Raw genomic sequence first — 18,416 nt, forward strand, 5'->3', positions numbered from 1 at the left:
GCTATGGCGAATGCATGCTGTTATCAAAGCCAAAGGCGGTCCAACCAAATATTAGAGTGTGTGACTTTTTTTTTTTTTTGTCAGGGCAGTGGAGAATTCATTCATTCACGTAATTCAATTGGACTTGCGATGTTAGAGCTTCTATTTTGAGGGCAGAGAAGTTTATCTTCTTGGCCATATTATGCCACTCTAAGTCGTAAAGTTTAGGGACGCAGTCTCTAATACGAGAATATTTAGGGACATGATATTTAAATGACAGTGGTTTTCAGCCACCACATTTATCAATGTCTGATCATTCTTACACTGTGATTGGTGAGATACAAACATTTCATGAATCACATGTAAACCCTGTCATATGATGATTTCTGCACTCAGATCTGTGCCAGTTTCTATGCTAGATTGATAAATGAGAACCACTATCATCCCTTTCTTCCTATATAAATCAAATCCAGGAGAAAAGGCACAATTTCCAAAAGAAATGACATTCCCCCGGGAACTGAAAAAACAGTTTCCAGGTACTTATAAAGGGCAAAACTATTGTTTACAACAACAAAAACTGTATTTACAGAGAGCAACTATGATGTGTGCTATCTTTGACTAGACACTCACCAGCCACTTTAATATGAATGCCATAATACAGCCTCAATTCTTCATGGCATGGGTTCCACAAAGGTGTTGGAAACGTTCCTGCTCCATGTTGATATGAATGCATCATGTAATTGCGACAAATTTGTCAGCTGTGAATGTTCCATTCGTCCACATCCCAAAGGTGTTGTATTGGGTTCAGATCTGAAACACAACTCATTTTCATGTTCATGGAACCAGTTTGAGACAACTTGTGCTTTGTGACATGGCACATTTATCATGCTGGAAGTAGCCAAGAAAATTGTGGCCATAAATCTCGTGTCACCCGGATGAGGATAAGTTCCTTTTTGAGCCTGGTTCCTCTCAAGGTTTCTCCATCATGTAAATGTCAGAGAGTTTTTCCTTGCCCCTGTCACCTCTGGCTTGCTCATTAGGGGCAAATTTATACATTTAAAATGTATATCTGGAATTTCTATATTTCTGTAACGCTGCATTGTGACAATGTGCAAAACGTTTTGAAAGGGATGCACAAGCAAAATTACTCAGATAAGCTGTGGCATTCAACCATGCTTGGTTGGTATTAAGTATTAATTGTCAGCTTGAACAAGTTTTGTCCAATCTCCTCTTATCTCTCTTCTAGACAAGGCATTTCCACCTGCAGAACTGTCACTCATTGATTTTATTTTTTATTTTTTCTGCATCATTCTCTGTAAATTCTAGAAACCATTGTGCATGAAAATCCAACATCCAAACCATGGTTAAAGTCACTGAGATTACATTTTCCACATTGTGCTATTTAATGCAAACATTAACCAAATCTCTTAACCTGCTTGTGCATTTTTTTTTTCATTGTCTGGTTGCCACATGATTGGCTGATTGGAGTGATCAAGTGTACCCGTACCAGTGTATACACAATGAAGCTGATAAAAGGGTTACACATGTCAAGTGCAGATGAGCATAGTGCTTATGCACAACTCACAAAGCAAGCATAAAACATAAAGTTCAAGAGCAGTATAAAATCAAGTAGAAAAGGGGCATGGAGCAATAACCACAACAAAGAACAAAGCTGGCATAAAGCTGGATAGACAAAAGTGGGTGTTGGCCGTTAAGGGGACTAACAGAATGGGCCCAACTGTGTTGAACGTCTTTCTTTTATATTCTTCTAAAGAGATGGCATTATTCATGACACGCCAATCCATGTCCAATATCTGGATATCTTCTGGAAAATCCTAATCACATAGGAGAGAGAGAGAGAGAGAGAGAGAGAGAGATGTCAAGGGAAAAGATATAAAAGTACCAAAGATATATTGTGAACTATGTAGTGGTTAGCACGGTCGCCTCACAGCAAGAGGGTTCTGGGTTCGAACCCAGCGGCCGGTGAGGGCCTTTCTGTGTGGAGTTTGCATGTTCTCCCAGTGTCTGCGTGGGTTTCCTCTGGGTGCTCCGGTTTCCCCCACAGTCCAAAGACATGCAGTTAGGTTGACGTGGGGTGGCCTTGGGCCAAGGTGCCCTTGAGCAAGGTACCAAACCCCTGACTGCTCCCCGGGCACTCTAGTGTGGCTGCCCACTGCTCTGGGTGTGTGTGCGTGTGTTCACTGCTTCAGATGGGCTAAATGCAGAGGATGAATTTCACTGTGCTTGAAGTGTGCATGTGACGAATAAAGGTTTCTTCTTTTTCTTCTTAATCCTAGACTTACTGAATATTATATTCCATCACTTCATTACATTTTTAGCCTGAGCTTATATCAAATGCCATGAAAAAAGTTTGGCAATGAGGACAGAAGCTTCCTCTTTGGATAAAACAGCCAGACCATGTTTATTTCTTGATTGCAAAATCCAGAAAATGTATTTTAATGATGGCTATCAGGATATAAAGACAGTTTAGCTGAAATGCATTCTTTTAAAAATAAATTATTTGCAGACAGACTGTCTTTACCAATATTGACTTACATATCCTAAACAACACTAAAACTGTAAGGTGATTTATGTCTTCAGGGGACGTTTGGTGTTGCTGTATTTTCCTGACTTTTCCCTTGACAAATACTGCTCAATGTAATTGCCAGCAACCTGGTGCTTCTATCTGCCAAATAAAGCCATGATGTTATTGAGCTTGTGCACATTTTTATATTTTTGTCCATTTTTCAAACAGAGTTTGTGTGCTTCATGTAGTTACATCTGGCGTTTATATTGATTTGATGTTGTCAGAGCCCATGTCCGAACCTCTTCTAATAACAGACGTTTTCACATCACTTTAGTCTACTGACAAAAAAAGTAGACTGAAGACAAAAAAAATAATAAAATCGAGCCTCATGAATCACAGAAGGTTAGCACTCATGTTAGCATCATGTCTTATAGATATAATCATGAGCGGTGGCTAAGGGATTTCCTCTGGCTAATTTATGAACACTGCCTGAAGTTGATGATTTGCTTGCGGTGTTGGGCAGCAGATGAGATATTTTCTGGGAAGAATCCGTCTGTGAACGGGACATCTATTTTCAAATAGGACAACTTAATGAAGCACAATAAATCAAAGTGCCACATGCTTGTAGAGATGCCTACTTAGCAAGAATGAAGCCATCAATCAATTATCTGCATATTTTACAAAATAAACATTAACTTTCTTTCCTATTGATTTTTTTCTCCATTCTACAGCTAAAATGACAACAGATATATTCACTTGCATGAATTAAGCCTTACAATAATTTTTTAATTGACATTTTGACCATAATATATCCCAATATTAGAATTTGTGCTGGATCACATCCACAGCTTTTAATACAAGTGGAATGTTTTAAGAAAGGATTAAAACAGGACAGGGTGTATTGCTGTAGTAAAATAATCAGTGACAGGGTGGTGAGATGCTGAGTTCCTGTGACCACCCTGAAATTGTTTCCCAATAACAGTACATCCAAAAGTGTACCAAGCATTTTGCAAATGACTATGATGTTGAATGTATTATTGAAAGACACATTGTGCTTTTTAATCAGTTATAGTTTCATTTAAAGGGGAACGGAAGTCATTTTTAAACGTGCTTTATTTCTTAACATTATTCAATTACGTTTTCGGTTTTAGCAACCTTATATCATGACTCGTATTGGCAACTAATTGCAATTAAATATTATACTTATCGGCCTATTTGGTTTTTAGCCATTTTGAATTTAGTTAGTTTGGTTCACGGCAGGCGTCGCTTATCCGCGCGATCTTCACGAGACTTGTGTGAGACTGCGAAACGTGAAGTGTCAGCCAGGTGTCAGTGCCGCCATTTTGAAAACTTTTCCAAACGAAATATTGCACAAGAATGAGTTTAAATGACGATTACTGCATGCCTACTTTTTTCAAACTTTCCTGATTGCTATCAAAACAAACAAAACTTCCGGCTTGATTACATCAGCATTTGAAAGAGGGCGCGCGCGTCTTTTGACAACATTGGAAGATGTCAGTCACTTTGATTTCCGCTGTACGTTTTACTTCTGTCCTACGATGTCTCGCACAGGTCTCAACGAAGCTCGTTTACGGCCATTGCTTTGACATATGGACTGATATATTACAGAGCATATTTCAAACACTCATAACTTGCTATGGCAGTGACAAAATAGCTATCAAAAATGCATTCCTATATTTAATAAAATGAGATAAATAGAATTTTGATAATAAAAAAAATTTGCCTTCAGTTCTTCTTCAATGTTGTGGAATAGACGTAAGACAAGTTGGTTCCTACTATCACTTATAAATAGTTCTTCTCTCGCCTTGTTTTCCTTCTCTTACCTTCTTTCTTGTTTCTCTCTCCCTTGAAGTTCATAAGATTAAAAAAAACAAAAAACTGCAGCTTGTCATGTTGCAGAGAAACAAGAACATGCAAACTCCTCTGTCCTGAAGGCTTCCCTGTGCCAGAAAACTTATCGAGTGTTGCAAAGTCTTGACACTGGAGACTCCTTCTGTAATTATTAGCTCATCTGGCCAACAGGCGATGAGCTTAACGCCATCATGTGTTGTCCGTCGTCCATCCGGCGGCGTCCACATTTCATGAAAATTGCTTCTTCTCCCTCAATTCTTCACCAATTTTGATTCTTTCTGGCATGAAGTACTTGTACCTGGGTACCTAAAGTGAATATAACTTCTACCCAGATTTGCTGACTTACAATTATTAATGAAGTTATGGACTAATTAAGCCTTAATGAGCAGTTCAACAAAAATTGCTTCTTCTTGGTCAATTCCTTACCGTTTTGGATTCTTTCTGGTAAATAGGTCGGTATTCCTAAGGTGTATATAGCGTATACATTTAGCTTGTACGGTGGAGGAAATAATTATTTGATCCCTTGCTGATTTTGTACGTTTGTCCACTGACAAAGAAATGAACATTCTATAATTTTAATGGTAGGTTTATTTTAACTGTGAGAGACAAAACATCAAAAAGAAAATCCAGAAAATAACTTCATATAAAAGATATAAACTGATTTGCATTTCTTTGAGTGAAATAAGTATTTGAACCCTCTAGCAAACAAGACTTAGTATTTGGTGGCAAAACCCTTGTTGGCAAGCACAGTGGTCAGACGTTTCTTGTAGTTGATGACCAAGTTTGCACACATGTCAGGAGGAATTTTGGTCCACTCCTCTTTGCAGATCATCTCTAGATCATTAAGGTTTTGAGGCTGTCGCTTTGCAACTTGGAGCTTCAGCTCCCTCCATAGGTTTTCTTTGGAATTAAGGTCCGGAGACTGGCTAGGCCACTCCATGACCTTAATGTGCTTCTTTTTGAGCCACTCCTTTGTTGCCTTGGCTGTATGTTTTGGGTCATTGTCGTGTTGGAAGACCCATCCACGACCCATTTTCAGTGTCCTGGCAGAGGGAAGGAGGTTGTCACTCAGGATTTTACGGTACATGGCTGTGTCCATTCTTCTGTTGATGCGGTGAAGTAGTCCTGTGCCCTTAGCAGAGAAACACCCCCAAAGAATAATGTTTCCACCTCCATGCTTGACAGTGGAGATGGTGTTCTTCAGGTCATAGTCAGCATTTTTCTTCCTCCAAACATGGCAAGTTGAGTTAATGCCAAAGAGCTCGATTTTGGTCTCATCTGACCACAGCACCTTCTCCCAATCACTCTCAGAATCATTCAGGTGTTCATTGGCAAACTTCAAATGGGCCTGCACATGTGCCTTCTTGAGCAGGGGGACCTTGCAGACACTGCAGGATTTTAATCCATTACGGCGTAATGTGTTACCAATGGTTTTCTTGGTGACTGTGGTCACAGCTGCCTTAAAATCATTCACAAGCTCCTCCCGTGTAGTTCTAGGCTGATCCCTTACCTTTCTCGTGATCCTTGATACCCCACGAGGTGAGATCTTGCGTGGGGCCCCAGACCGAGGTCGATTGATGGTCATTTTGTATTTCTTCCATTTTCGAACTACTGCACCAACAGTTGTCTCCTTCTCACCCAGCTTCTTGCTTATGGTTTTGTAGCCCAGTCCAGCCTTGTGCAGCTCTACAATTTTGTCCCTGACATCCTTAGACAGCTCTTTGGTCTTGCCCATGTTGGAGAGGTTGGAGTCTGATTGATTGATTGATTGATTCTGTGGACAGGTGTCTTTTATACAGGTGTCAATTTAAGACAGCTGTCTTTAATACAGGTAACGAGTTGATTAGGAATGTCTAACTGGTCTGTGGGAGCCAGAACTCTTAATGGTTGATAGGGGATCAAATACTTATTTCACTCAATGAAATGCAAATCAATTGATATATTTTATAAAATGTGATTTTCTGGATTTTCTTTTTGATATTCTATCTCTCCCTCTTAAAATAAACCTACCCTTAAAATTATAGACTGTTCATATCTTTGCCAGTGGGCAAACTTACACAATCAGCAAGGGATCAAATAATTATTTCCTCCACTGTATATAGTATATATACCTGTAGTTTGCAACATTTATTGTGCAAGGTGGCCCACTTTAGATCGTTCCTTTTGGACTAGTCAGGGCCAGAGTGAGCTACACCGTCATTAAAGGTCTCGTTCCATGTTACAAAGAGCTTTACAATATCAATGTTTTTTTTTTTCTTTTTGTTCATGAATGTGTTTCTTAATCCTCTATTATTAGCCTTAGATTATGTGTCGAGTCCTTCTTTAAAGTCTCTGTGAAAGAGTTATTACTGTAGAAAGATATTTTGTCAACACAAGCACATTAATATAAACCTATAATTTGAGTTAAAGCTGGTGCAACTGTTAGAGCTTCTGTGATAGAAAATTACTCAATACCCTCTGTCTTGCAAACAAATTCAAGAATTCAACATTGCTGCTGTATAAAGAAATTTAAAGTACAGGCCTTTTTGATGTGGCATGGTGGTATAGTGGTTAGCACTGTCACCTCACAGCAAGAAGGTCCTGGGTTCAAGCCCAGCGGCTGGCGAGGGCCTTTCTGTGTGGAGTTTGCATGCTGTCTGTGTGGGTTTCCTTCGGGTGCTCCGGTTTCCCCCACAGTCCAGAGGCACGCAGGTTAGGCTAATTGGTGGCTCTAAATTGACTGTAGGTGTGAATGGTTGTCTGTGTTTATGTGTTAGCCCTATGATGACCTGGCGACTTGTCCAGGATGTACCCCGACTCTCGCCCATAGTCAACTGGGATAGGCTCCAGCTTGCCTGCGACCCTGTAGAACAGGATAAAGCGGCTAGAGATAATGAGATAAGATGAGATTTTTGAAGAGGAAGAAGTGTGTAACCACTCTACTTGAACAAAAGTCATGCTAGCTCCTGAAATCCCACAAAGTTACTGTTCACTGATTTTAGAGGAATTTATTTTTCCCCTCACACACATTGCATTATGATATGGCTACACCAGTGCGTGCGCACACACACACACACACACACACACACACACACACACACACAAGAATGGTATCCAATATCAAATTGTTAACAAAGTTTACAAAATAAATGGACCAGCCTCAAAAACCTCCTTATCTAGGCAGACTGTATAGAATGAGGAAGCTGAATCATCCAGAAACTCAAAACTTCTCCTCAAGTAAATCTGAGAACATGATGGCTAAGTTACCTAATTACAGGAAACTTGTATGTTAATCTTAGCTGCAAGCAAGCATTACTGGTAATTAACATCACAGCCATGCTTGATAGAACGTTCTGTACATCAACACTGGAACAATTATAACTACGTTTCCTCATATCATAATATATATAAATAATGTCTTTTCCAGAAAATTTTAAAATTATTGTTTGCAGAAGCATCTACATAAAAGTCAAAATATGTTCAGACATTTTGCATGAAGGTAGGAGTGGGAGACACTAATGTTCCACAAACTCAAATACAGGAATTCATACAGGCTTTATCCCAGTCTCAAAACAATTAGTAGACTGAAGTGTTATCCATTATTCAGACTCTTAATTTAAGTGCTTTTTTCTTGGGTGATATCCACCCTGACAAGGAGCAATATTAAGTCCAGCACCAGTGTCTGACCTTATCATCTCATAATTTATGATTTGGGTAATGTAAATACACACAGAAAGGGTGTAGTGCAATTTCAGGGTAATATTAAAATCACCACAGTGCTATTTTTCAGGGAAACTGTCTCAGTGTTCTGTATTTAGAGTTGCATTACAAGTCCAGTGAAGATTTAAAACAGAAATTATGCACATCAGTATTCAGTGTAGTTGTTAGCACTGTTGCCTCACAGAAAGAAGGTTCTGGGTTTGAGCCCAGCAGCCGACAGGGGCCTTTCTGTGTGGAGTTTGCATGTTCTCCCCGTGTCTGTGTGGGCTTCCTCCAGGTGCTCCGGTTTCCCCCACAGCCCAAAGACATGTGGTTAGGTTAAGATGGGGCAGCCAAGGCCTGAAGGTTGGTCTGAAATGCCCTTGACCAAAGCACCTAACCCTCAACTACTCCCCTGGTGCATTAGCATCACTGCCCACTGCTCTGGGTATGTGTGTGTGTGTGTGTGTGTGTGTGCTCTCATTGCTCACATGTGGGAGTTCACTGCTTCAGATGGGTTAAATGCAGAGGAAGAATTTCACTGTGCTTAAGTCTGTGCTTGAGTGTATGTGTGATAAAGTTTTTTTGTTCTTGTCAAGTGCTATTCAGAAGTTTTTTTGTTTTTTTTTTCACATAGGAATCATGCCTAAAACAGAGCTGTGTCTTAGCTATACACCATTCTGACCTTGAACCTAAACTTAGGAATGTCTGACAGAAATGTATGTTTTGGACTGTAATTTCACTTTAAAAAAAGGAAAAAAATGAATAATTGCAAACCATCCATCCATTATCTGTAGCCACTTGTCCTGTTCTACAGGGTCACAGGCAAGCTGGAGCCTATCCCAGCTGACTATGGGCAAGAGACGGGATCCACCCTGAACAAGTTGCCAGGTTATCACAGGGCTGACACATAGAGACAAATAACCATTCACACTCACTTTAGAGTCACCAATTAACCTAACCTGCATGCATTTCTTCCAGAGCACCTGGAAGAAACCCACACAGACACAGGGAGAACATGCAAACTCCACACAGAAAGGCTCTCGCCAGCCACTGGGCTCAAACCCAGGACCTTCTTGCTGTTAGGCGACAGCACTAACCACTATACCACCGTGCCACCTAATTGCAAACTAAAATGGTTATGTTTGTTTCTCTATGGCACAAAGCTACCAAACAACTTGAACAACATGTATTTACTGTGTGAGAAAGTCATGCTCATGTTGCAAGGTCTGAACCATCTTCAAGCAGACTGATCCTGCTGTGCTTGTTAAAGTGATTCCTGACACAAAGTGATCTTTTCAGGCAGACAGCCAAGGCAAGGTCAGAAAATAACCATTTCAGCAAAACCATTTCCACACCATTTCAGTGAAATATACTTAAGTGGTCTTAAAGTTAAAGTCAAAGTATATGATACGCAGAAAAGAAACTCAAAACCTTTCATAATTTCATAATTTTTGGCTGTTTTCCAGAGTTAAGCCACAGCAACATCGAGAGATTTTCCCAAACCTGAGCAGTCTCAGAATCTGATACTGTAGCTCTGATCCTTCAATGGACAGAAAAATCAGAAGAAGAATAAGAAGTTGGAGAAGTAGAAAGGCTGAAAATCAGGAAAGCATATTTTTTGCTAATTACACTGGTTTCACACCTTACAGGTTTACCTACATTCAAGGGTAGACCTTTAAAATACAAACATTATTTCATTATTTCATGACACTAAAGTTATTGCCAGTTGTACTATGAACCTATGAGTTGGTGTGGCAATGTAGTCTTCTATAGAATGGTCTTTTACAACATAGCATTCTATACAAAGGTCTTTTGCAACATAGTCTTCGATAGGAAAGCCTTCTACAACAGAAGATCTACACAAGTCTTGACAAGTCATCTACAAGAAGAGCAAGCCCATGTTGGAAGCTCTCCAAAAGTTTAGAGTTGACAGAAATATAACTGTCCAGACTGCAGTAAGTGCAGAGTTGGCAATTGCTGCTCCAGAAAAGTACACAGCACTTCTTCAGCAGCTAGCAAACATAGCAAAGAGAAGCCAGGAAGTTGCTGAGTAGACAAAACGATCTCAAACAACATAAGGCAGATGAAGCAGAAAAGCAAGCTCCTCCCTGAAAGGAATTGGCAATCCACTTTCACCACAGCCAATCCATCTTGTGATATATGTGTGAAGAGATTACCTTTGATTAATCTGATCTTCTAAAAATATCTGAAACGCATGGTAAAGTGCTTTTTAAGGGATTCAAGAAGAACAGGAGAAAAACACAAGCATTGTAAGGAGCTGCATTACTCATTAAGCTGCAATTATACTATATATACTTATACTATAATAGTATAATTATATCGGGTGGTGTAGTGGTTAGTACTGTCACCTCACAGCAAGAATGTTCTGGGTTCGAGCCCAATCGCCAATGGGGGCCTTTCTGTGTGGAGTTTGCATGTTCACCCCATGTCTGTGTGGGTTTCCTCCAGGTGCTCCGGTTTCCCCCACAGTCCAAAGACATGCAGGTAGGTTAACATGGGACAGCCTTGGGCTGAAGTGCCCAGGAGTGGCTGCGCACACATATGCAGTGGCTTTGCTGTCTGATGAAGAACTAAATTTTGTTGTACATTTGTGTAGTGACAATAAAGACATATCTATCTATCTATCTATCTATCTATCTATCTATCTATCTATCTATCTATCTATCTATCTATCTATCTATCTATCTTAGGTCTGTTCAAAGCTCTTTTAATGTAATGTTCATTAAACAGCAGTACAATTCTGAAATACGGAAGTTCCACTTAAAATGGACCCGACCATATATATATATATACACACACACACACACACACACACACACACAGGGCGGCACGGTGGTGTAGTGATTAGCACTGTCACCTCACAGCAAGAAGGTCCGGGTTCAAGCCCCGTGGCCGGCGAGGGGCTTTCTGTGTGGAGTTTGCATGTTCTCCCCGTGTCCGCGTGGGTTTCCTCCGGGTGCTCCGGTTTCCCCCACAGTCCAAAGACATGCAGGTTAGGTTAACTGGTGACTCTAAATTGACCGTGAGTGTGAGTGGTTGTCTGTGTCTATGTGTCAGCCCTGCGATGACCTAGCGACTTGTCCAGGGTGTACCCCGCCTTTCGCCCATAGCCAGCTGGGATAGGCTCCAGCTTGCCTGCGACCCTGTAGAAGGATAAAGCGGCTAGAGATAATGAGATGAGATATATACACACACACACACATACATATATCTCATCTCATTATCTCTAGCCGCTTTATCCTGTTCTACAGGGTCGCAGGCAAGCTGGAGCCTATCCCAGCTGGCTACGGGCGAAAGGCGGGGTACACCCTGGACAAGCCACCAGGTTATCGCAGGGCTGACACAGAGACAAACAACCATTCACACTCACATTCACACCTACAGTCAACTTAGAGCCACCAATTAACCTAACCTATATGTCTTTGGACTGTGGGGGAAACCAGAGCACCCAGAGGAAACCCACACAGACACAGGGAGAACATGCAAACTCTACACAGAAAGGCCCTCGAAGGCTGCTAGGCTCAAACCCAGGACCTTCTTGCTGTGAGGCGATAGTGCTAACCACTACACCACCATGTAGTGGTTAGTACTGTCGCCTCACAGCAAGAAGGTCCGGGTTCAAGCCTCGTGGCTGGCGAGGGCCTTTCTGTGTGGAGTTTGCATGTTCTCCCCGTGTCCACGTGGGTTTCCTCCGGGTGCTCCGGTTTCCCCCACAGTCCAAAGACATGCAGGTTAGGTTAACTGGTGACTCTAAATTGACCGTAGGTGTGAGTGTGAGTGGTTGTCTGTGTCTATGTGTCAGCCCTGCGATGACCTAGCGACTTGTCCAGGGTGTACCGCCTTTCGCCCATAGCCAGCTGGGATAGGCTCCAGCTTGCCTGCGACCCTGTAGAAGGATAAAGCGGCTAGAGATAATCATCTCATCTCATTATCTGTAGCCGCTTTATCCTTCTACAGGGTCGCAGGTAAGCTGGAGCCTATCCCAGCTGACTACGGGCGAAAGGCGGGGTACACCCTGGACAAGTCCGCAGGTCATCACAGGGCTGACACATAGACACAGACAACCATTCACACTCACATTCACACCTACGGTCAATTTAGAGTCACCAGTTAACCTAACCTGCATGCCTTTGGACTGTGGGGGAACCCGGAGCACCCGGAGGAAACCCACGCGGACACGGGGAGAACATGCAAACTCCACACAGAAAGGCCCTCGCCGGCCCCGGGGCTCGAACCCAGGACCTTCTTGCTGTGAGGCGACAGCGCTAACCACTACACCACCGTGCCGCCCGGCTAGAGATAATGAGATGAGATGAGATATATACACACACACACATACATATATCTCATCTCATTATCTCTAGCCGCTTTATCCTGTTCTACAGGGTCGCAGGCAAGCTGGAGCCTATCCCAGCTGACTATGGGCGAAAGGCGGGGTACACCCTGGACAAGCCACCAGGTTATCGCAGGGCTGACACAGAGACAAACAACCATTCACACTCACATTCACACCTACGGTCAACTTAGAGCCACCAATTAACCTAACCTATATGTCTTTGGACTGTGGGGGAAACCAGAGCACCCAGAGGAAACCCACACAGTCACAGGGAGAACATGCAAACTCTACACAGAAAGGCCCTCGAAGGCCGCTAGGCTCAAACCCAGGACCTTCTTGCTGTGAGGCGATAGTGCTAACCACTACACCACCATGCCGGCCATATACACACAAATATTTTTCCATGTATTCATAACCTCAATGGGTGTTAATATTTTCATATAGTAATTCAGCTTTTCCTCAGTGATTACTTTAATGTAAATATTGTAAATATGAAAGGAGAAGCTACTTTTAGGGAACTTTAACTTTTGTTTTGTTTTTTTTTCTCTTAATTGAAGCATTGGTAGACTTCACGCTTGCTTGCTGAGCAAATACCAAGTCTCATCATGGCTGAGACCATCTTGTGATCAGACCCACAGTCTGGTCATGGGTAAGCTCTTGAGTTCTTTACTGTCTTAAGCCATCATTGTCCTATCATTCATTCATTCATTCATTATCTCTAGCCGCTTTATCCTTCTACAGGGTCGCAGGCAAGCTGGAGCCTATCCCAGCTGACTACGGGCGAAAGGCGGGGTACACCCTGGACAAGTCGCCAGGTCATCACAGGGCTGACACATAGACACAGACAACCATTCACACTCTCATTCACACCTACGGTCAATTTAGAGTCACCAGTTAACCTAACCTGCATGTCTTTGGACTGTGGGAGAAACCGGAGCACCCGGAGGAAACCTACGCGGACACGGGGAGAACATGCAAACTCCGCACAGAAAGGCCCTCGCCGGCCCCGGGGCTCGAACCCAGGACCTTCTTGCTGTGAGGCGATAGTGCTAACCACTACACCACCATGCCAGCCATATACACACAAATATTTTTCCATGTATTCATAACCTCAATGGGTGTTAATATTTTCATATAGTAATTCAGCTTTTCCTTAGTGATTACTTTAATGTAAATATTGTACTGGTAAATATGAAAGGAGAAGCTACTTTTAGGGAACTTTAACTTTTGTTTTGTTTTTTTTTCTCTTAATTGAAGCATTGGTAGACTTCACGCTTGCTTGCTGAGCAAATACCAAGTCTCATCATGGCTGAGACCATCTTGTGATCAGACCCACAGTCTGGTCATGGGTAAGCTCTTGAGTTCTTTACTGTCTTAAGCCATCATTGTCCTATCAGGATAAAGTAAATTTGATTTTTTGTGTTATCATCTGGTGATATCCCGGTATATCTCCTTCTCACAGGATGCTGGAACACAGTGTTGGTGACTACAAGTTTTTTGTCTCAGCAGAAGTCCAGTATTCTTTCTCCTCTCTCATTCTGTTCATCCAATCCAAACTTCCTGGCAATGTCCCGGTCACATATATCTTGGCCAACTTTTGTGTTGAAGTCTTCTGCTATAATGAGGATGTCTTGTCAATGATGGAGTTGTGTCAATGTTCGTCTGGACCATATCATAGAAGGATTCTGCTTTCTGATCTGAAGATGCAGTTGTTGGAGTGTATACTTGGATGTATGTTATTGGGAATAGTTTGGCTGCTAGTCTTACTGATATCACTCTATCTGAAATGCACTGATAACATGCATCCTGTTGCTTTCTTGCTGAGGATTATGCCTACTCCTCTCTGATGTTCGCTTCCACCAGAATATACAAACAGTTAATCTGTTATAGTCTTGAACGCTCCTTGTCCAGCCCATCTCATTTCTGCTGGTCCAAGTAGTTCGATGTTACATCTATTCATCTTGTGTAGTACATTAGTAAGTTTGCTCAGTTGGTATAATGTTCTCACTTTCCAAGTTGCTATTCTCATTTCTTTTCTCAAGCTCATTCTGTCACCTGCCATACTGTAGCCATCATTTGCTAGCCACCCATATGTTGGGTTTGGGTCAGCTCTATAATATTGCACAGAGGCCGGAATGGTAGAAATCGCTTCTTCTCCAGTAGCTCTTGTGACTGTGTTTCTGGAGGCAGTGTTGTGTCTGAACGCGTTCAATGAACGATTATTCATGAACTCATTCATATTTTGGGCGAACGTGAACTGAACGTACTGTATTTCCACTTGATGAACGTTATTGTGAACGCGTTCATTCTGGTGTTTGTGAACGGCACTTTCTCACAGTTTAACTTCGTTCAAGAGAGTGCCAGATTTCCATAGAGCCTTCCAGGCGAAACTCCGGCTAAAACACACCATAAACAGGCCTTAATATGTGGCAGAAAAAACACCCAATCTGGCAACACCAGCCACCACAGAGTTGCACTGCCGCATGCATCATCAAAATGTGAAGCATGGAGGCAAAAACAAATGACGGCAGCAACTTCATACACAAGTTTGTGGATGTGATGAGGCCTTTAGCACTTGCACTAAACATCCTCCAAACAGAGAAGAACATCTTTCTTGGCTACCTGGCTCCAACCATTGTGCAACTGCAATGTCATATGAATGACCTGTTGGATGAGAGCATAAAGCCCACTGCTGCAGAGGGTCTCATTACATGCCGTCCCATCATAAAGAGCATCTTGCAGTCACTGAGCACGAGGTTGGCAGGTCTTCTGGAGAAGAGGGAGCACATACTCTCCACTATGCTGGTGCCAAGATTCAAGCTAGACAGGGTCCAAGATGAGGAAAAACGTGTGCAGTACAGGTTGATGCTGAAAAGAGAATTTCAAACCCTTAACTCTGATGACTCAACTGCAAGAGACTCAGGTCAAGCCCAGTCCAATGGTGAAAGTGACAAGAAAGATCCTGCAACTTCATTCTTCAGATTTAACAGAAAACCTCAGGTTTCTCGAAACACTGAAGTGGACACCTATTTGGATGCCCCAACCACGGATGGGTTTGATGAATACATGCAGTTTCCAAAGCTCAAAAGGCTGTTCATAAAAACATAACACTGTACTGCCCTCAAGCGCTCCAGTAGAGAGGCTCTTCAGCATCGGTGGTCTAATATTCAGGTAGGGATGAACTGTGATTATATTCCATAATTACTATGCTTTGGTAATAAGTACAGTAAATACCCAGCCTCAATCATAGTTCTGTCTTGGTGATATTATTCTAATGCTTATGCAGCTAATAGTATTTGTGATTGCCTTAGTACACAATTCCTTTAATACAGATTACTGTTACCATTTTTGCCACAATAATCATGATGTTAAAATTTCTTGTTTCATCTCATTCAGGCCCAGGAGAAACTGGCTGGGAGATGCCAACTTTGAGAAGCAGCTGATCTTGAATGCCAACAAAAAGATTTGAAGGTATATTAAATATTGTTGTGACCTGTTTATCGGGCTATAGAAGTACAATATATTGCCAATGGAGATGAGTATATTGGTGTGCAGAGGTGAACTGCATAAAAATAACAGAGCATATCTTATTTTTACAGGAAGCAAGAAACAGCAGGTCCACCAGGAAGAGACCACTGTGACCAGTGACAGAGGATCTTCATTCAGATAAGGGGTTTTCAGGCTGGACAGAAAGTAACACTGTCCTTGGCCCTGCACACTTTTGGACTTTTTTTTTTTTACATTTTCATTAATTATTATTATTCTTTTAGTTATTTATGTGGACTGTAACCAGTGACAGATCTTCATTCAGTTAAGGTATTTTCACTCACACTGGACAGAAAGTAGTAGCACTGTCCATGGCCTTGGACTCTGACTGACTCTTTTTAAGTTAGTGTTTGTTTGTTTTTTTAGTTATTCATTTGGGCTGAATATTGCACTTTTATGACCCAAGTTCTAGAACTTTTCTTTTTCTTTGGGCAAACAAGTCAGGAAAAAATGCATTCACAAAACATTGAAAAGTGCCTTAATGAAAAGATAAATAATGTTTAAATGTTTTGCGGGCGGCACGGTGGTGTAGTGGTTAGCGCTGTCGCCTCACAGCAAGAAGGTCCTGGGTTCGAGCCCCGGGGCTGGCGAGGGCCTTTCTGTGTGGAGTTTGCATGTTCTCCCCGTGTCTGCGTGGGTTTCCTCCGGGTGCTCCGGTTTCCCCCACAGTCCAAAGACATGCAGGTTAGGTTAACTGGTGACTCTAAATTGACCGTAGGTGTGAATGTGAGTGTGAATGGTTGTCTGTGTCTATGTGTCAGCCCTGTGATGACCTGGCGACTTGTCCAGGGTGTACCCCGCCTTTCGCCCGTAGTCAGCTGGGATAGGCTCCAGCTTGCCTGCGACCCTGTAGAAGGATAAAGCGGCTAGAGATAATAATGAGAAATGTTTTGCACTTTGAATATTGCATTTTAAGGTACAACCTTTGTTTCCTACCTCAGCCTGGTTCCTACCTCAGATTGTGTTTGTGTTCGTACAGAATTATGTCAACACATCTTCTGGACTTTGCTGTTAACAGTATACTGCAGTTTAGAATGGTCTCCTTGAGGGTTTTACTATTTTAAGTTGTAATTTGTTTGTAGAACCTGCCTGATATATTTCTCCAGTATTGCTTTCTTTAGGTTCCTTTTTAGTATGGACTGAAATGGAATTTGATGTGAATTGTTTCCAGGTTTGGAAAATTATTAAAATGGAAAAACATTTGCACCTTAAGGACTACTGTCCTGTTTTTGTTTTAATAATTCCTCATTAAAAAAGACCATTCAAGCAGCAAGTTTTCCCTCATGTTTTTGAGAATATACTGTAGGGGTGAAAGCGTGGACTGAATGGGTGGCAACAAAGTGTTAAAGCAACAATGGGGAAAGGCCAATATTCTGAGGGCTGTCCCCTCAATGCTAATGTAACCCTGGTTGGATAAGAATTTCAAAATTGGATACAAAGATGAAATCTGGCGCATAGTTTCAGTGTTAAAACTGATAAAAATAATTGCTGTCTGTGGTTCTATATGGGCTGTGGCAATAATTTTGAAAAATAATAGCTCGCAGCAACATATTGAAAAAAAAGAACTATGAACTAGTTCATTTTTGGAACTGTGAACTTAGTTCAAAATTTTGAATTATGAACTGAACTAGTTCATTTTAAAATTTGTGAACTGAACTTTGAACTAGTTCATGTAGAAAGTGAACTTTCCCAACACTGTCTGGAGGCCTCAGACACTGCCACTCTTTCTCAGTTTACATTTTGTCTGACTTTCATGATTCACTTGGGTGAATTTATGACGATGTTTTGATGATTGCATTTTTTATTTTTATTTTTGTTGGTTTTTTTGTTTGTTTGTTTTTATATCTTCTTTACTGTTCGGAATCAATCAATCAATCAATCAATCAATCAATCAATCAATCAATCAATCAATCAAAGTAATCCACCAGAGGGACCCAAGCCCTCATCTGGTTTCATGCCACCACAGAGGTGGGATTTGTTTTCCGGGTTTATTCCCCAAGTTCTGCCGTGTTCTGCAATGTTAACAGGGTCACCTTTTGTAGGATGTGATGCTATATCACTCACGGATGGTCTACACACATGGAGAGGCTAAGGTGGCCACATTGCATTGTATGGTGCTGGATGTGGGGGGACCAGTTTAGGACGTGACAAAGCCACTAGGAAAGGTGCTACTCCACCAGTGATCCTTGACCCCAACTTTTAGTTACATTTACTTAATTTATTAGCATGCAGAGCAGTCACAAAAACAGATATATGACTTTACCACAACACTGTTGAATTCCTGTATCTGATTGGTCAGAAGGTGTTGAATAATTTCAAAAACAGCATCTCTGACTGTTGTTCCTGATGCATAGCCATCACAGGATTCTATTATGACATAATAAATGTGATTGTTTATAACTGATAATTATATTTGTTATCATGTAAGTGATAACAGGAGCTTAAGGCCTGGTC

The sequence above is a fragment of the Neoarius graeffei genome, chromosome 5, assembly GCF_027579695.1.
Source record: "Neoarius graeffei isolate fNeoGra1 chromosome 5, fNeoGra1.pri, whole genome shotgun sequence".
Taxonomy (NCBI): domain Eukaryota; kingdom Metazoa; phylum Chordata; class Actinopteri; order Siluriformes; family Ariidae; genus Neoarius; species Neoarius graeffei.